Raw genomic sequence first — 21,058 nt, 5'->3', positions numbered from 1 at the left:
GCGATGCATGGCAATTTAACCCCCATGTGCCGGAGACTTGACGTGTGTATGTTCATGTATTGCTCACGACAAAAATACAAGGCTGGTGTTGATCATTTTTCTCTGAAGGTGAGGAAAATAGACCCCATAAATGTGATTTCAGTCACCCTCTTGATGTAGCAGTAGGTAAAAGAACTTGGGAATCACTCACAGCAGTTCTGACTCAAACCCATGCCTATCCACTGAACCACATCCCCAAGCCGCTGCAATCCTGGGACTTTTATCAGATACCACAGACCACTTGGTGATACTACCTTGGAGGCATTTTATCTTTTCCAGCTGGCAGACTTGCTCCATGGCTGTTTCCTCTGGCGAGAGAGCATTGTTAGCCTCTGGAAGGTAAACCTGGGATAGGGAAGAGATCCAGAGACCCCTGTCCTTAGTAAAGGATGGTCTGGCATCGAAACAGCCAAGGTCTCCCCCCAACAAAGCTGTCAGAAAAAATTTGATCCACATCTCCAAGGAGCAGAATCCCGGGCTCTCAGATGGCCCTAAACCCCCCACCCTCTGACCTCAGCTCTAGGGACAGAAAGGAGAGGCAGTGCTAGTAGTTGGAGGGGAAGCACTCCCACACAGTTACCACCAGCCTCAGTCTGCACAGGGAGGGGTTCACAGCACCCACCCCAGCACCGTAGCTGTCCTTTCTGCTCAGCGTGGCCATGGCGGCTGGGGCCAGGCAGGCTCGCTGCCCCGGCTTTAAGATTCCCAGCCCCTGCCCTGCTCCCCTGTTAAAGGGCCAGCGTCTCCAACCACTGCATCTTGGTAGAAATGTCAGAACACAAACTCATGAGAAAGAAAACCCTTGAAAGGGCAAGAGAATTAGAGTGCATCTTGAACCGTCTGTGGTTGTGAGTACAGTTTATTGGGATGGGTTATTTGGAAGCAGGTATTTAGGAAGAGGATCCCTGTTTACCACACTCCTAGTAGGAACTTTGTCAGGTTATGTTCTCCTCACTCCCTAAACTTGCTCCATTAAGTTGGATGGGAAATCCCTGGTGCGTCGTGAGGCTATTACAGAGTAGCCAGGTTCTCAGTGCTTCAGGGCAGCATGCGTGTGGACCCTGAAGGGCCGCCCGGAGACACTTGCCCCTCCCGGTGAGCTTGTGTCTGCTTGAGCTTGAGTCTGTTGCCCACTCCTGGTGAATGCACAGTCAGATCTTCCAGATGAAAACACTTCTGCATGACTGACACAGATAATCCCCTATCTTCTTGGCTGCTGTAAATGGAAACCTGGTTTTGATGCTCAGAAGTAAAAAGAAAAGGAAATAACAATATCAACACCTCAGGACTGCTGGTAGCAAATGCTGTGACCTATCTGGGCCTCATCCAGCCCCTCAGCGATTCTGGTGTCTGTGCCCACATCCTGTGTTCAGCTGAAGTACACAGGCTTTACACAACCTCTGAATAAAACTAAAAAAATGAAGATAATTCTCTTCATTAAAAATGCAAGTGAGAGGCCTATTGTCATTGTTATAGAGCCATGATTCTGGTGCCTCCAAAGAAAAATATTCTTTTCAAAATTTCTCTGTAGGTTAGAACTATATGAGTGAGGGGACAAATTTAAGTAGCTTGAAAGTTACTGAAATTCTTTTTGAATATCTAGTTGGGTTCAGGCCTTTTTGGTAATGTTATTCAGCTGTTTCTCCCAATAACTTCCTAATAATTAACCCTGGTATTATCATCAAAAGGGCCAAATGGTGACTTTCACTGTTCCAGAAGTGACTGATTAGGCTGGTATAGTGACCAGGTGTTGGGCAGAGTCACGTGCTGCATGCAGATCTTCATTCTGAAGGGACTTCTTATGTCACTAGTACCAGAACAGGGGGATTTGGGCTCAGTCTGCAGGATCACAGCCCTGTCTTGGCTGTTTGAAGTTTCACTTGGGACCTAGAGGCTCTGTGAAAGTCTCCTCCCTTTGCCTGAAGTCTTATATATCTACGGATCCTTTAGATTTTTCTAGCTTCTGCCATAGTTTATGCTAAGTTTAAGGCAAGCCTGGGTTAAACAGTGAATGAAACAATGCTACCAATGGTGGCATTATGTGAATAAATAGTGAACGAAACAATTTCTTAGAGCTTCTCAGAGCTTCCCAAAATAGAATAAGAAATACAGACAGGGGACTTCCCTGGTGATTCAGTGGCTAAGACTCTGAGTTCCCAATACAGGGGGCCTGGGTTTGATCCCTGGTCAGGGAACTAGATCCCACATGCTGTAACTAAGAGTTCACAAGCTGCAGCTAAAGACCCTGAGTGCCGCAACTAAGACTCAGCGCAGCCAAATAAAATAAATTTTGAAAAGTTGGATCAGATAAAAGATACATTATAACTGTCCAGCACAGTATTCAGTGTCCCATGATAAAACACAGTGGAGTAATATAAAAAAGAATATGTATTTTTACATATATGGATAACAATCACTTTGCTATTCAAAAGAAAGTAACATAGTATTGTAAATCAGTTACTTCAACTTTTTAAAAAGGTACATTAGAAATGTTTACATTTGCTAAATAAAACACCTAAGGACCGTCCCACTTTTATGGGGAGATTTTTAATCCATTATTTCAGTTTCTTTAATGATTGTTGGTCTACATTGGTTTTCAATTTCTTGTTGAAGCTTTTTGGTTCAATTATATATCTTCTAGGAATTTGTCCATTTCTTTTAAGTTTTCAGGTTTATTGGCATAAAATTCTTCATAGTATAGGAATATTTTTCAAATGCATGCTATATCTGTACTTTGTCCTCCTTTAAATTTCTAATATTATTTATGTATTACACCCTGCATCTTTTCTTCTTTCCAGAGTTTGTCTTTTCAAAACACCATATATAGGTGAGAGTTTCTTCAGGAAATAGTACATTCAAATTGGATAATTATAATAAAATTATTAAGATAGAATTTTAAAACATGTATAGAATGAATATAATATATAAGAAATAGTGTAGTCCCCTGGGACTAGTACAGCTGGTTGTAACTACTTTAGGCAAGAGGACAGAGAGGTTACCAGAACCTAGAGATGGGAAGGCTGTCTGTCTGGCAGGTAACTTAACATCTGTGTCCAGTGGGCTCCATTGGGATGGCCCTCTCCTAACAAACATCCCTTCTCTCTGAGATCTGGGACCTGCTCCTGTTGCTAAAATCTTGGCTCCCGGTCCTCCGATGCCAGATAGAAATATGGTGACAAAGTTTGGAGGAAACAGAAAAGAATAGCTGTATTCTTTTTACCAGGCAAAAGGAGAACACAGTAGACCAGTGCCTCAAGAACTGTGTCCCCCCCTCTCTTGGGAACAGGGAGAGGGGTTCTATATCCTCATGAAGGTCTTGCTTATATATATTTTTTCTTTGGAAAATTTTCAAAAAAGCCACAGCTGGCATCAGGCAACTCAGCAACTGAGTCTGTAGTCCCTGAGGTTACAGGATTGATAGCTTTTTTGAAATGCAGAATGTTACAGGAGAGTGCAGGGGAGAAGGGTGCCAGATGCACACTCACATGAAGTCAGAGAAGGATTGGCTTTGTTTAGCTTTGTGAAGGGCTTCCCTGGTGGCTCAGCGGTAAAGAATCTGCTTGCCAGCACAAGATCCTTGTGTTCGATCCCTGGGTCGGGAAGATCCCCTGGAGAAGGAAGCGGCAACTCACTCCAGTATTCTTACCTGGGAAATCCCATGGACAGAGGAGCCTGGCAAGCTAAGGTCCATGGACTTGCCAAGAGTCAGACGCAACTTAGCGGCCAAACAACAACAACAACAACAACAACAACTCTGTGAAGGACACATTTAGCGACAACTGTTAGTAGTAACAGGCAAAGAGTAACCAAGATTGCTCAACTCTTGTAGGCCTGTTTGTCTGATATGCGCCGAAGGCCATTCATTCACTTCTGTTTTTGCTGCAACACTCTCTTCTCTCACCTCACAAGGCTCCCTCTCTTGCGAGGCCCTGTGGACTTCACTACTTTTTATGCCTCCCCCCAACCCTGTTCACGGCTTGGTAAATACTCCTTTCCCCAAACTCTCCTCAGTTACCCCACTGGAACGTGCTGTTTGCTTTCTGTCAGGACCTGTCTCTCACCAGCCTGCTGAATCATTCTTCTTCTCATTCAGCTTCCTCTCCCATCTGTCAGTCATCAAGGATTCTAAAACATAACCATTGGTCAGGGCCCCCGGACAGTCTCATCTCTTGACTCTCAGCTGTCAACCTTACCCCTTACATTAATGAGAAAATAGAGGCCATTTTGAGCTTCCCAGGTGGCGCTAGTGGTCGAGAACCTGCCTGCCGATGCAGGAGATGCAAGAGATGCAGGTTTGATCCCTGGGTTGGGAAGGTCCCCTGGAGAAGGGCATGGCAACCCACTTTAGTATTCTTACCTGGAGAATCCCATGGACAGAGGAGCGTGGCAGCTACAGTCCACAGGTTGCAGACAGTCTGACACGACTGAAGCGACTTAGCACTCACGCAGAGGCCATTTGGGCTGATCTACGTACATATATGGGCTTCCCTGGTGGCTTAGCTGGTAGAGAATCTGCCTGCAATGCAGGAGACCTGGGTTCCATCTATGGGTTGGGAAGATTCTCTGGAGAAGGGAAAGGCTACCCACTCCAGTATTCTGGCCTGGAGAATTCTTTGGAGTGTATAGTCCATGGGGTTGCAAAGAGTCGGACACAACTGAGCGACTTTCACTTACGTTTATACTTGGAGTAAATGTATACATACCACAGACCTCCTCACCTTGTTCTGCCTGGTGGGGGGGCGGGGGGTGCTGTCCCTCCTCCTTTCCAAGTCCGGCCTCTCTTCTGGGATCCTGTGCCCTCTGGCACTTCAGGCCTGCTTCTCTCCTTTATGTCTTTATCCTCTCCATTTTCCCTTCGTTCTTCTTACAGGGAAGCAGAGAAATATCAGGGCATGTTCATTCTTAGAAACAAAGTTAGTTTCTTGTTTTCCTTCCTAATGTTAACTGCCCCTTATCTCCCTCCTACCCAATAAACCAAGCTTCTTAATCTCCTCAACACGCATCATTCCTTCAACCATTGCTCTTTGGCTTCTGATTCCATCATATGGAGTGCCTAGGGGATGAATGGACTTAATCCCACAAGCCCCTCAACCTTTTCTGTGGACAACTGACAATTTTTCAACCTTATGTTGGTACTCTGCAAATGCACCATCAAGACAAATCCCCTACCCTCTCTTCTACCCATATGCCACCCCTAAACACTTCTTGGGTTAAAAACAACAACAACAACCTGGAACTATCATTACCCATCACTCCTCAGAAACTATTCTGAATCACCACTGATTTCTTTTTAAAAATCTATTTATTTACTTATTTGTCTGTGCCAGGTCTTAGCTGTGGCATGCTGGGTCTTTGATTGTGGCATGTGGGACCTAGTTCCCTGACCAGGGATGGAACCTGGGTCTCCTGCACTGGGAGCACACAGTCTCAGCTGCTGGACCACCAGGGAAATCTCCCACCAGTGATTTCTTAGCTAAGTGCAAAAGACGTGCTTCAGAACTTACCTCAGCAGAAGTCCCAACAGCATGTGACTTGGTCCTCTTTACATCTCTGCTCTCCCACAACTTCCTGCAGCCTCAGTCTCCTGGCTCTTCTTGACTTCTTGGCCTGTCTTTCTCTGGCCTTTTTCTTGCTCTGCTCATTGTCTTTCCATTTGTTTCAAATATCCTCTTCCTCAAGCCTCTTCCCTTTCTCCTCTGTCAAATACTCTTAATCAGAGGGTTCCCTGAAACTGTATAGAAGTTTGTGTGATTTTTAACATGTGCCTTTTTCTGGAGAGACAGTCCAGAGCTTTCATCACATTCTCAAAGAGATCAAGAATTCCTCTAAACGTCAAGTCCTCTGCAACTTGGTAACCTTGGGCAACCACAACCACTCATGTTTCCCCATGTTTCCACCCACACCACTGATGATTTCCAAATCCTTTTGACAGAACTGACAACTCTCAGCTAAGAGCACTTCAGTGATTTTTCTCTCCTGTCCTCTACTAAAAGCATAAATCTCTCTAAAGTCATACCCTGACTGTTTCTCCAGCCTCCTGTTCTCAAGTTTCCTGATTTGTAGTTTGTGTTTCAGAAATAGTGAACTGCTTTTAGCTATGTGGGGAAAGTAGGAGTCTGATGGAACTCTCTCATTATCACTCTGCACCAGGGATGTTTCTCCCTATTCTGGGGAGCCCTCACCCTTGGTGTGGGAGTTATATTCAATTGCTATTAAAGCAGCTACCTATATATCTTAGTAGGTAATATGTTGTTCACCATGTCACATAAGCAAAATGAATTTGTGGGGCTTCTCTGGTGGCTCAGTGGAAAAAGAATCCGCCTGCCAATGCAGGAGACTTGGGTTTGACCCCTGGGCCAGGAAGATCACACAAGCCACAGAACAACTAAACCCGTGCACCGTAACTATCGGAGCCACAATTACTGAGCCCACATGCTGTAACTACTGAAGCCCATGGACACTACAGTCTATGCTCCTCAACAACGGAAGCTACTGCAATGAGAAACCCGTGCACCACAGCTAGAGAGGAGCTCCTGCTCACCGCAACTAGAGAAAAGCCCATGCATCAGTGAAGACCCAGAGCAGCCAAAAGTAAATAATTAAAAAAAAAAGAATTTGTGAAGGAAGAGCTATTTTAATTGGAAAGTGATTTCACATGCCTGATTGAATTGTCTTATTCTAATATTCCAAACATTCAAATGGAGAACAACTCAGCTCAGGCCTCGTCTTCTCCAAGAAGCCTCCTCAGATGCCCTCTTCCCTTCCAGGCTGGAGAAGCTGCTCTTTTTATGTGTGCTTTTTGGCCCTTCCACATTGTAGGGTGTGCACATTCACATTGAATTGTACCTACCACACTGTAATTTGCCTTCTGTATTTGTCACCTCCAATTGAGAACACAGATGTGTCTTCTTTATATTTGTACCTCCCATACTTAACACAGAGCAGATTCTCAGTAAATGCGAAATGAGCTGAACTTAAATGAAAAATAATGTTCCTTCCCTGCCAAGACTTCTTCAGTGGGGTTTCTTGCCTGTCCCCTGGGTGTGTCCTATTCCAGTCCACTATCCACATTGTTCTCAAGAAATGCCATTCTACAACAACAAACCTCATGACATCTAAGCCAGAAATCATAAAAGAAAAGCCATACAGATTTGGGGACTTCCCTGGTGGACCAGTGGTTGAGATTCCCTGCTTCCACTATAGAGGGTGCAGTTTTGATCCCTGCTTGGGAACTAAGATCCCACATGCTGCATGGCCAAAAACAAAAACAAAAACAAAACAAAAAACAAAAAAACCTCCAAAATACAGCCTTGACTGTAAACCTTCCACACTGAAGATATATTTATGCCAAAGTAAATTCTTATGGGGCCAAGTTTTAAATATTAAAAAAAAAAAAAAACCCTTAAAATATTCAAAGAAAGTAAGTGTAAAACATTTTAAAAATGATGAGTGAGTAGAGAAGGCCCTTCTAAACAAGACCCCAAACCATAAGCTATGAAGGTTGATAAAATTTGCCTACATAAAAATGTCCAGCTTCTGAGTGGCAAAAAATAAAGCCATAAACAAAGTCAAAAGACCTTCATTTTGATTGATAATCTTAAATTTACATTTAAAAATTATTTAAAAGAACTTTTAGGTGAAGACTCTCTGTAAAGTTTTTCAATTTTGGGGACTCAGAAAAAGATATATTTATGTGAAATCCAGGTCCTTTCATTCATATTTCCTTCACAACTACTAGTAATCAGTATTATCCTATCAGCACCCATATAAAAATTAACACTGTTGATGGATAATATAAAAATAAGGTTGCTATTTTTTTTCACATTTACTTTTAAAATCATATCCTTAATTAAGTTTTGAATATTATCTTGAAACAGAACATTTGCATTCTTGCATGCATGCATGCTAAGTCACTTCAGTCATGTCTAACTCTTTGTGACCCTATGTACTGTAGCCTGCCAGGCTCCTCTGTCCATGGGGATTCTCCAGGCAAGAGCACTAGAGTGGGTTGCCATGCCCTCCTCTAGTGGATCTTCCCGACCCAGGGATTGAATTTGAGTCTCTTATGTCTTCTGCATTGGAGACAGGTTCTTTATCCCTAGTGCGACCTGGCAAGCCCTTGCATTATTATGGAGAGTGAAAAATCTTTAGCATGTTTTTTATTTCTTCAAAAGAAAAATTCATCCAATATAAATAAAAAAGTATGACTTTATATTCTTAACTAATGTGTGTGTCCATTTGAGCTGCTGTAAACAAATACTGAGTAGCTTATAAACAACAGAAACTTATTTCTCACAGTCTGGGAGGCTAGAAGTCAAGATCGAAGTGCCAGCACATTTGGTGTCTAGAGAGAGCCCACTTTCTGGTTCATAGATGAAAAGGGATGGATAAGGGAACTCTGGGGGTTTCTTTCATAAAGGTACTAATCCAATTCAGGAGGGCTCTACCCTCAGGACATGGCTATCTCCCAGAGGCCCCTCCTGTTTAAAAAAATTTTTTTTAATTGTTTTATTTTAAATGTATTTATTTTAATTGGAGGCTAATTGCTTTACAATATTGTATTGGTTTTGCCATACATTGACATGAATGTACCATGGGTGTACATGTGTTCCTCATCATGAACCCCTCTTCCACCTCCCTCCCCATCCCATCCCTCAGGGTCATCCCAGTGCACCAGCCCTGAGCACCCTATCTCATGCATCAAACCTGGACTGGCGATCTATTTCACATATGATAATATACATATTTCAATGCTATTCTCTCAAACCATCCCACCCTCGCCTTCTCCCACAGAGTCCAAAAGTCTGTTCTTTACATCTGTGTCTCTTTTGCTATCTTGCATATAGAGTCATCGTTACCATCTTTCTAAATTCCATATATATGCGTTAATATACTGTATTGGTGTTTTTCTTTCTGACTTACTTCACTCTGTATAACAGGTTCCAGTTTCATCCACCTCATTAGAAATGATTCAAATGCATTCTTTTTAATAGCTGAGTAATATTCCATTGTGTATATGTACCACAGCTTTCTTATCCATTCGTCTGCTGATGGGCATCTAGTTTGCTTCTATGTCCTGGCTATTGTAAACAATGCTGCAATGAACATTGGGATACATGTGTCTCTTTCAATTCTGGTTTCCTTGATGTATATGCCCAGCAGTGGGATTGCTGGGTTGTATGGCAGTTCTATTTCCAGTTTTTTAAGGAATCTCCACACTGTTCTCCATAGTGGCTATACTAGTTTGCATTCCCACCAACAGTGTAAGAGGGTTCCCTTTTCTCTACACCCTCTCCAGCATTTATTGTTTGTAGACTTTTTGATTGCAGTCATTCTGACCGGTGTGAGATGGTACCTCATGGTGCTTTTGATTTGCATTTCTCTGATAATGAGTGATGTTGAGCATCTTTTCATGTGTTTGTTAGCCATCTGTATGTCTTCTTTGGAGAAATGTCTGTTTAGTTCTTTGGCCCATTTTCTGATTGGGTCATTTATTTTTCTGGAATTGAGCTGCAGGAGCTGCTTGTATATTTTTGAGATTAATTCTTTGTCAGTTGCTTCATTTGCTATTATTTTCTCCTGTTCTGAAGGCTGTCTTTTCACCTTTCTTATAGTTTCCTTTGTTGTGCAAAAGCCTTTAAGTTTAATTAGGTTCCATTTGTTTATTTTTGCTTTTATTTCCATTACTCTGGGAGGTGGGTCATAGAGGATCTTGCTGTGATTTATGTCAGAGAGTGTTTTGCCTATGTTTTCCTCTAGGAGTTTCATAGTTTCTGGTCTTACATTTAGATCTTTAATCCATTTTAAGTTTATTTTTGTGTATGGTGTTAGAAAGTGTTCTAGTTTCATTCTTTTACAAATGGTTGACCAATTTTTCCAGCACCACTTGTTAAAGAGATTGTCTTTTCCCCAATCGTATATTCTTGCCTTCTTTGTCAAAGATAAGATGTCCATAGGTACGTGGATTAATCTCTGGACTTTCTATTTTGTTCCATTAATCTATTTTTCTGTCTTTGTGCCAGTACCATACTGTCCTGATGACTGTAGCTTTGTAGTACAGATTGATTCCTCCAATTCCATTGGAGGCAGGATTCCTCCAATTGGAGGACTGGAGAAATTGGAGGATTCCTCCAATTCCATTCTTCTTTCTCAAGATTGCTTTGACTATTCGAGTTTTTTTTTGTGTTTCCATACAGATTGTGAAATTAGTTATTCTAGTTCTCTGAAAAACACTGTTGGTAGCTTGATAGGGATTGCATTGAATCTATAGATTGCTTTGGGTAGTATACTCATTTTCACTATATTGATTCTTCCAATCTATGAAGGTGGTATATTTCTCCATCTATTTGTGTTCTCTTTGATTTCTTTCATCAGTGTTTTATAGTTTTCTATATATAGGTCTTTTGTTTCCTTAGTTAGATTTATTCCTAAGTATTTTATTCTTTTCATTGCAATGGTGAATGGAATTGTTTCCTTAATTTGGATTTCTGTGTGTTGATTTTGTATCCTTCAACTTTACCGTATTCATTGATTAGCTCTAGTAACTTCCTGGTGGAGTCTTTAGGGTTTTCTATATAGAGGATCATGTCATCTGCAAACAGTGAGAGTTACTTCTTCTTTTCCAATTTGGATTCCCTTTATTTCTTTTTCTTCTCTGATTGCTGTGGCTAAAACTTCCAAAACTATGTTGAATAGTAGTGGTGAGAGTGGGCACCCTTGTCTTGTTCCTGACTTTAGGGGAAAAGCTTTAAATTTTTCACCATTGAGGATAATGTTGGCTGTGGGTTTATCATGTATGGTTTTATTATGTTGAGGTGTGTTCCTTCTATGCCTGCTTTCTGGAGGGTTTTTTTTTTTTATCATAAATGGGTGCTGAATTTTGTCAAAGGCTTTCTCTGCATCTATTGAGATAATCATATGGTTTTTATCTTTCAATTTGTTAATGTGGTGTATCACATTGATTGATTTGTGAATGTTGAAGAATCCTTGCATCCCTGGGATAAAGCCCACCTGGTCATGATGTATGATCTTTTTAATATGTTGTTTGATCTGTTTTCTATAATTTTCTTAAGGATTTTTGCATCTATGTTCATCAGTGATATTGGCCTGTAGTTTTCTTTATTTTGTGGCATCTTTGTTTGGTTTTGGTATTAGGGTGATGGTGGTCTCATAGAATGAGTTTGGAAGTTTACCCTCCTCTGAAATTTTCTGGAAGAGTTTGAGTAGGATAGGTTGTTAGCTCGTCTCTAAATTTTTGGTAGTATTCAGCTGTGAAGCCATCTGGTCCTGGGCTTTTGTTTGTTGGAAGATTTCTGATTACAGTTTTGATTTCTGTGCTTGTGATGGCTCTGTTAAGATTTTCTATTTCTTCCTGGTTCAGTTTTGGAAAGTTATACTTTTGTAAGAATTTGTGCATTTCTTCCAAGTTGTCCATTTTATTGGCATATAGTTGCTGATAGTAGTCTCTTATGATCCTTTGTATTTCTGTGTTTTCTGTTGTAATTTCTCCACTTTCATTTCTGATTTTGTTGATTTGATTCTCCCTTTTTTCTTGATGAGTCTGGCTAATGGTTTGTCTATTTTATTTATCTTCTCAAAGAACCAGCTTTTAGCTTTGTTGATTTTTGCTATGATCTCCTTTGTTTCTTTTTCATTTATTTATGCCCTAATTTTTATGATTTTTTCCCTTCTACTAGCCCTGGGGTTCTTCATTTCTTCTTTTTCTAGTTGCTTTAGGTGTAGAGTTAGGTTATTTATTTGATTTTTCTCTTGTTTCTTGAGGTAAGCTTGTATTGCTATGAACCTTCCCCTTAGCACTGCTTTTACTGAATCCCATACATTTTGGGTTGTTGTGTTTTCATTTTCATTCGTTTCTATGCAAATTTTGGTTTCTTTTTTCATTTCTTCTGTGATCTGTTGGTTATTCAGAAGAGTGTTGTTTAGCCTCCATATGTTTGTATTTTTAATAGTTTTTTTTTTTTTTTTTTTTCTGTAGTTGACATCTAATCTTACCGCATTGTGATCAGAAAAGATGCTTGGAATGATTTCAATTTTTTTGAATCTACCAAGGCTAGATTTATGGCCCAGGATGTGATCTATCCTGGAGAAGATTCCGTGTGCACTTGAGAAAAAGGTGAATTTCTTTGTTTTGGGGTGAAATGCCCTTAGATATCAATTAGGTCTAACTGATCTACTGTATCATTTAAAATTTGTGTTTCCTTGCTAATTTGCTGTTTAGTTGATCTATCCATAGGTATGAGTGGGGTATTAAAGTCTCCCATTATTATTGTATTACTGTTAATTTCCCCTTTCATACTTGTTAGCATTTGCCTTACATATTGCAGTGCTCCTATGTTGGGTGCATATATATTTATAGTTGTTATATCTTCTTCTTGGGTTGATCCTTTGATCATTATGTAGTGTCCTTCTTTGTCTCTTTTCATGGCCTTTATTTCAAAGTCCATTTTACTTGATATGAATATTGCTACTCCTGCTTTCTTTTGGTCTCCATTTGCGTGAAATATCTTTTTCCAACCCTTCACTTTCAGTCTGTATGTGTCCCTTGTTTTGAGGTGGGTCTCTTGTAGACAGCATATATAGGGGTCTTGTTTTTGTATCCATTCAGCCAGTCTTTTGGTTGGGGCATTCAACCCATTTACATTTAAGGTAATTATTAATAAATATGATTCCATTGCCATTTATTTTGTTGTTTTGGGTTCAAGTTTGTAAACCTTTTCTGTGTTTCCTGCCTGGAGAAGATCTTTTAGCATTTGTTGAAGAGCTGGTTTGGTGGTGCTGAAGTCTCTCAGCTTTTGCTTGTCTAAAAAGCTTTTGATTTCTCCTTCATATTTGAATGAAATCCTTGCTGGGTACAGTAATCTGGGTTGTAGGTTTTTCTCTTTCATCACTTTAAGTATGTCCTGCCATTCCCTTCTGGCCTGAAGAGTTTCTATTGAAAGATCAGCTGTTATCCTTATGGGAATCCCCTTGTGTATTATTTGTTGTTTTTCCCTTGCTGCTTTTAATATTTGTTCTTTGTGTTTGATTTTTGTTAATTTGATTGCTATGTAGCCTGGGGTGTTTCACCTTGGGTTTATCCTGTTTGGGACTCTCTGGGTTTCCTGGACTTGGGTGGCTATTTCCTTCCCCATTTTAGGGAAGTTTTCAACTATTATCTCATCAACTATTTTCTCATGGCTTTTTTGGCTTTTTTTTTTTTTTTTGTCTTCTTCTGGAACTCCTATGATTTGAATGTTGGGGTATTTGACATTGTCCCAGAGGTCTCTGAGGTTGTCCTCATTTATTTCTTTTTTCCCTCTTTGCTTCATTTATTTCTACCATTCTATCTTCCACCTCACTTATCCTATCTTCTGCCTCAGTCATAACTGCCTCAGTTGTTCTACTGTTGGTTCCCTCCAGAGTGTTTTTGATCTCAGTTATTGCATTATTCATTATTGATTGACTCTTTTTTATTTCTTCTAGGTCCTTGTTAAACTTTTCTTGCATCTTCTCAATCCTTGTCTCCAGACTATTTATCTGGAACTCCATTTTGTTTTCAAGATTTTGGATCATTTTTACTATCATTATTCTGAATTCTTTTTCAGGTAGACTCCCCATCCATCGCCTCCTCTTTAGTTTGGTTTGGTGGGCATTTATCGTGTTCCTTTACCTGCTGAATATTTCTCTGACTTTTCCTCTTGTTTAGATTGCTGTGTTTGGGGTGGCCTTTCTGTATGCTGGTAGTTTGTGGTTCCTCTTTAATGTGGAGGTTCCTCCCTGTGGGTGGGGTTGGACGAGTGGCTTGTCAAGGTTTCCTGGTTAGGGAAGCTTGCGTCTGTGTTCTGGTGGGTGGAGCTGGATCTCCTCTCTCTGGAATGCAATTAAGTGTCCAGCAGTGAGTTTTGAGGTGTCTATGGGTTTGGTGTGACTTTTGGACGCCTGTATTTTTGTGTTTGGGGGTAATGTTCCTGCATTGTTGGAGAATTAGCATTGTGTGTCTTGCTCTGGAACTTGTTGGCTCTTGGGTGGAGCTTGGTTTCAGTGTAGGTATGGAGGCTTTTGGATGAGCTCTTGTCAATTGATGTTCCCTGGAGTCAGGAGTTTTCTGGAGTTCTCAAGTTTTGGATTTAAGCCTCCTGCCTCTGGCTTTCAGTCTTATTCTTACAGTAATGTTGAGACTTCTCCATCCATACAGCACTGATGATAAAACATCTAGGTGAATGGTGAAAAGATTCTCCACAATGAGGGATACCCAGAGAGGTTCACAGAGTTACATGGAGAAGAGAAGAGGCAGGAGGGAGATAGAGGTGACCAGGAGGAGAAGAGGGGGGATCAAAAGGCAAGAGAGCATTCTAGGCAGTAATCAGTCCCCTATGTGCTCTCCACAGTCTTGAACACTCAGAGCAGTTCACAGAGTTACACAGAGAAGAGAAGAGGGAGGAAGGAGATAGAGGTGACCAGGAGAAGAAGGGGAGTCAAAAGGAGAGAGACAGACCTAGTCAGTAATCAGTTCCCTAAGTGTTCTCCACAGCCCAGAACACCCAAAAAGATTCACAGAGTTGGGTAGAGAAGTGAAGGGGGAGGGAGGAGATAGAGGTGACCTGGGGGAGAAAAAGGAGAGTCAAAAAGGGGGAGAGAGCAATCAAGCCAGTAATCACACTCATAAGTAAAAATGAGTACTGAAGATTGGATTCTTAAAGGTACAAAATTGATAACAAAAACTAAAAAGCAAAGATTAAAAATCTAGCGTAGAGGTTAGACTCTCAAAAATACAATATTAAAAAAAAAACAAAGTCACAAAAATTATAAAAAATATATATATGAAATTTGCTTTAAAAATAGGGTCTTTTTTTTTTGCAAGGTAATAATAGTAGGTTATAAAAATGAAAACTAAAGGACAAATAAAGAACTTAAAAATGAAAAAATGATAATAGTAAAATATATCTAGGAATTTCGCTGAAGCTGTTAAGGGCAGTGAGGGGTCAGTTCAATCTCAGATAGTTTCTTGTTCCAGCCGATACTTCTTCTCAAGGTCTATAGGCCCCTTCCAGTGTAGTCAGTGCTAACTACAGGCATTTACTCTGTTGCCTCTGTCACTTTCAGAGCGGTTCCCTGTTCTTTGTTTGTTTTGGCTTTCTCCTTTGCAAGTCTCTCCAGTATCTAATTTCCGCCCTGACACAAGGGGGTGAGGGTTGCCACTTACATAGGCTCACTTGCTCAGTCGTGCTGGGGGGAGGGAGGAGCACTGCAAACAACATCACTGGCGGGTGTGGGGAGCCCTCGCAGTGTCTGGGCCACACTGGGTTTGCTCCCGCTCACGGCGTGTGTGCTTTCCTGGTCTACACTGATCAGGCTCCAGGTTGCTCTGCAGGGGAAGTCTAAAGCAGGCCCTGGGTTGTGTGCACTCCCCAGGTCTAAGCTGCTCAGGTTCAGGTTCTCGGGTACTCCACAAAGGCACAGACTCTGTTGGGCCTGCGTTTTGTGCCCTTCCCAGGTCCAAGCAGCTCAGGCGATCGTGTTTGGCAAGCACACTCTCCCTGGGCGGTGAGTCTTACCACCTCCCTGGTTCCAGCCGCTCGGTTTCCTGGGTGCGCAGCGGAAGAGCCGAGTGTCTACTCTGGGGAGCTGATCTCTGACTGCGACCCTCCTGGCAGATGTCAACCATCCAGGATCCCAGGAAGACTTCGTTAGTAACTGGGAGCCTGCTCACAGTTTGGTGGAGGATGCTGTCTCCCGGCCGAGAAGATTGCCCCTTGCCTTCCGTCTCTGGCTGTCATCCGCCCGCCTCTCTGCCTCTGGCAGGGGGCAGGGGCCAGCCCGCAGCCCGCAGCCTGCGAGCTCTCCTCTGGTGATTGCTCAATCCTTTGTTCTGTGAGCGGGCCAGGCTGTACCTTAGAGCTTTCCGCAGAAAACTTCTCTCTCTCTCTCTCTCTCTTTTTTCTCTCTGGCTATCCCACAGTTTGGGTTGCTATCTCACATTAGCTCCCTCAGATTGTCCTCAGGGCATTCAGGCCCGGTCCCCACCCTATGCATGCATGTGCTTCCCTGTTCAGCCCCCGCTCACTGCTGGCGGACTCAAGCGTCCGGGATACTAGAGTCGCGGCTAGGTGTGTAATCTGTCTTCCCACCAGACCCGCTGGTGAGAGGGTTTCCTGGTGTTTGGAAACTCCTCCTCTGCCACGACTCCCTCCCCGGGATGGCTCTCTTTCCTCTTTTGGCTCTCTTTTTATCTTTTATATTTTGCCCTACCTCCTTTTGAAGAGAATGGGCTGCCTTTCTGGGTGCCTGGTGTCCTCTGCCAGCATTCAGAAGTTGTTTTGTGGAACTTGCCCAGCGTTCAAATGATCTTTCGATGAATTTGTGGGGAAGAAAGTGTTCTCCCTGTCCTATTCCTCTGCCACCTTAGGACTGCCCCCACCTCCTAAGAATATCACCTTGGAGGATAGGATTTCAACATGAATTTGGGAAGAACACAGATATTTATTCCAAAGCCATGACCTTTGAGCAATATAGGCTAATGGTATAAAACTACTATTTTTTAACTGATTATATTATGTTAAATTGTAATATTTGGTTATGAAAATCTCAAAAATGATACTGTTCCCTAAAACTATGCTTGTATTTGCATTGTAGGATAGGTGCATATGTAGACAAAGAAAAGTTGAAACTTTGTTTTCCAAATCTGTATTCAATCTATAGTCAGGTAATTCAACTTTCTGTGATTAATCTGTAATTGCCACATTTACAAAGAAAACTCCTAGTTAAGAGAAACTCAGAAATTGCATCAATAAATAAATGTTGAGCAACTAACACTTCATTTCAAATTTTTTAACTTTTTTTCACTTCAGTGTTCATCTATTTAAATAATCTGTGACATTTAGAAATTTTTTTCAATTTAGGAAAATGCAATTATTAATAGGGCTTCATTGAATTATACCTAAACTCTGCAAAATATTTGTTATACACAATTGAATGAATTACAACTGAATAAATTAGATAACATAAACAGACAAAAATGATGGCTTTCACACTGAAATTATATTTGTTTTATTTGTCAGACTGCTTGAAAACAAGTTGGAGGAGACTGTTAATGATAGGCAGAGTGATAGTTTATTGCATTTTTCAGCCTCTTTTTTTTTTTTTTTTTTTCATGTTAAATAGCTTGGAGTTTTAAGTTCAACTTTTCTGCTTACTCTCATATAGATGAATTAACATAAAACTGAATGGCTGACACAACACCATGACCATTAAATGGCTCACAGACCAGAACTTAACTCTATTAAAAGTTGCTTCTTTGTACAGTTTGATCTTGAACTTCAACTGTTCTATGTATAGTGTGGATATGACTACATTTGCTTAACCCTGATTTGATGGTGATGATGGTTCCAGGATGTCTTTTGGCTTCATGCCTAGAATATACTACCTCCTGAGCTTGGTCCGCTTTCCCTACTCTGGGCTCTCCTGGCAGCTCAGGTGGCAGTGAGCCCACCTGCAATGCAGGAGACCAGGGTTCAACCCCCACAGTGTCCAGGATTAATTCAGAGAAAGCCACCTTTCAGAAATGGTGCTGAGTGTATAGTCACCAACCTTAGTGTCCACACTGTGTGCTCCACCTGATTTTCTCTGTTTAAAAACTGAGGTTTTCCTTCCTGGAGAGGCAAGATGAAAGTCAATATCCTTTCCTGCTTTACCTGAAATGTGGTAATTGCTATCCATTGAGGTCAATGTCACTCTAAATTAGGGCTGAGGCTGACTCTTGTCACCCATCCTATTGAACTGGAAGAGATGGACTCAACCAAGTTGGCTGAGAATCTTCAGATAGTGGTATCAGTCATCCTCAGAGCTGGGAAGATGGTCTGAGACAGGAGCGACCCAGGATGGGCTGTGGTCACCTTCTGAACCCTTGTGAGCCTCTGCCTCCTCACATTTCATTTGGAAAAATTTTAATCTCACAAAAAGTAGAAAGAATGAAAAATTAACTTCTGTGTATCCGTCACTTAGTAGTTGATAACATTTTGTCTATCAGTATTCTTTAAATAAACTTCAGGTGGTATCTGTCTCCAGTGATCAGGGACATTGGCTAAGAGACTATAAACAGAGAATTCACAGAAGGAAAACAAATAATATGTAAACATGTGAAACATGTTAAACATTTCCTCTTGAGAGTATAAACTCTCCAGACCAGCCCAGCACCCAACACCTAGCAAGGCGACAGTAAGGCGGGTAGCACCTGACTGACTGCTCTGAACACCGAGGCCTGGGCAGGCTGGGGTCGGACCAAGAAGAAAGATGCAAAAGCTTTGGGCACCGTTGTCCTGGGATCTAGAGTGCTCCTGCTCTTACTTTCACTCCCTGTTCAACATGGCAACCACTGGTAGAACAGGAGTGGTTTGGCCCACTGGGTGCGTGGTGGAGGAGTTAAATAGTCCAGAAATGGCAGGGCCCAAGACTCTTGACCAAGCTAGGCTACAGCAAAGCTCCTCCATGCTCATCTATTGAGCTGATGAGAGCTCTCCCTCACACAGAAGAGTATCTCGAGTGTGCTGTGTGACCAGATTTGGTTAACCAACAGGAAAAGACAACATGGAAAAGGCAAATATTTACGCTGACCTAGATACCTGGCAACAAAGGCCCCAAACTGATTCTGGAGCCGCATTTTCTTTTTTTTCCTTGCTGCTGTTATAAATTACAACAAACCTGATACCTTAAACCAACAGAATTTATCATCCTACAGTTCTATAAGTCAGAAGTTCAACACAAATCTCCTGGCCTTAAAATTAAGCAGGGTTGCTTTTCTTGCTGGAGAGTATGGGACATTCCATGAGCTTACCTTTCCCAGCTTCTAGAAGTTGCCATGCATTCTTTGATGCATGGCCCCTTCTTCACCTGCAAAGCCAACATGCTGCAGCTCTCTGATTAAGCTTCTGTAGTCACATCTCCCTCTGACCACAGTCACGGAAAAGTTTTCTGCTTTTAATGACCTCTGTGTTTACACTAAAGACAGTGAAAGTGAAAGTGAAGTCTCTCAGTCATGTCCGACTCTTTGTGACCCCATGGACTGTAGCCTGCTAGGCTGCTCTGTCCATGGGATTCTCCAGGCAAGAATACTGAAGTGGGTTGCCATTTCCTTCTCCAGGGGATCTTCCCGAGACATGGTTTGAACCCGGGTCTCCCACACTGCAGGCAGACTCTTTACCTTTACACTAGGCTGACCCCAATCATCTCTGATAATCTCCCCATCTCAGGGTTCCTAACCTTAATCACACCTGCAAAGTCGCTTATGCTATGTAAGGAAACATACTGAGAGGTTCCAGGAATCAACCTATAAACATCTTTTCGGGGGGGATGAAGGAGACATTATTCTCCCTACCACAAGGTGTGATGTGGAGAAAAGTCTAGATCGTTAATGGTAAGTAGGCAGTTCTGTATATAATGACATGGAAAATATCTATGATATATTGTGAACTAGAAATAAACATGTTCAGTAAGTATTTATAGTATGTCCTAACTTTGTAGAATCTCCATTGTTCCCAATAAATGCTGAATGAATTCTCTCTAAGCCACCCCCACTGTCAAAGCCTGGCTTCTGGGGGCAGATGGTGGAGCCTACCTCACCCCTCAGCTCTCAGGGTATTGGGTGGCAGCCAGGGAGGTCTCACCTCCATTTTGCTGTCATTGGTCATTAGATTTTTGGCTAATTTGACAAATGATAAGTTGTCTTTTAGCAAACCCATTTGTGGCAAATTGATCTAACAATGATAGTAACAATGATGACAATAAATAATGAAATAAAAAATGATCACAGATTCACCAACCTTCTATTTACAGGCCCCCTCCTTCGCACCTAGGCTGCTCCTACTCTGTGTTTGATGGCTCTTGTGTTTGATGTGTATACATCCCTCGCATTTTTGTCCTGTTCATTTTGTTTTAAATTCCTGATTCTTCACTGAACAATTCTTTCTTTACAGTCCCTTCTAAGGAGAAGTGTTTAGAAAAGTGTAAGAAACCAGAAAGTAGACAGGAAGGGATCTGATGCAGGTTCAAAATAGGAGGGGATGGCCAGAAAGGACCACACACTCTGATTGGTCAGAGGCAGGTGTCAGTCAAGCAAGCTGGGACGTGGGAAGGTGGGGCTTAGAGGAATTTGCCAAAAGGGAAAAAGGACATTTGCAAGAGATTCTTAATTTTTGAGAGTGCTGCATGGAATCCCAGGCAAGATAGAAAATCCAAGTTGGGATTCTGCAGTTTGGGGTGGGTTCTGAGATGCAGACCCAACAGCCTGTGAGGGTAAGAGACCCAAGAAAGGAGGCTGTGCCTGTAACTTAGTCACTGGTACGGTGGGCCCCAGGCGTGGTGCCTAAGCCTTGGCTCCTGGGGTTGTCCCGTGCCCCCACACTGTTAGCGGGTCTTGGCTTTAGTGTTTACCCAACCCTGTTCTCCATCCAAGCTGAGGACTGAGGCTAGCTCTAACTCCATTTATGCTTTTAGTGGACACTGAGTTCTGAACACCTAATAAGAGCAGGCTCTGTACTTATAATTTAAAATTTTCTCACCTTCCAAACTATATACAATATTCCAATACATCCACGAAGGTATGGGCAGCAGAGCTTAACTGCTTTCTGAGGGGAGGAGAGTGAGCGGGAAGAGGCACAGGAGGGCGCTCTCACCTTCACTCAATGGGCCTCTGTCTGCATATTGGCAGCAGACCCACATTCACATACAGGAACTGTAATTAAAAATAAAAAGCAGTCAATGCTTGAAACATTGTGGTTACTCCTGTTTGTAGTTCTGCACTGCTTGATTTATTTAACACCCACTCGGTATGATTTTCCAATGAGATCACATTGGCAGCTGGAAGAGTGTGGTGGTTACACCCAAGCCTGTGGGCAGAGGTTCCGCAGCAGCCAGACCCTTCATCTGTCTCAACTTCAGTCTGCCCAGGTAACTCTCCCTCACTTAGTGATAACAGTACTAGGCTGCCCAGGATCTTGCCAGGCTTTTTACCCTCTTTTCTATGGCT

Source organism: Dama dama, chromosome 12, assembly GCF_033118175.1.
Source record: "Dama dama isolate Ldn47 chromosome 12, ASM3311817v1, whole genome shotgun sequence".
Taxonomy (NCBI): Eukaryota; Metazoa; Chordata; class Mammalia; order Artiodactyla; family Cervidae; genus Dama; species Dama dama.
The sequence above is the reverse complement of the archived record's forward strand: the minus strand, read 5'-3'. Positions refer to the sequence as shown.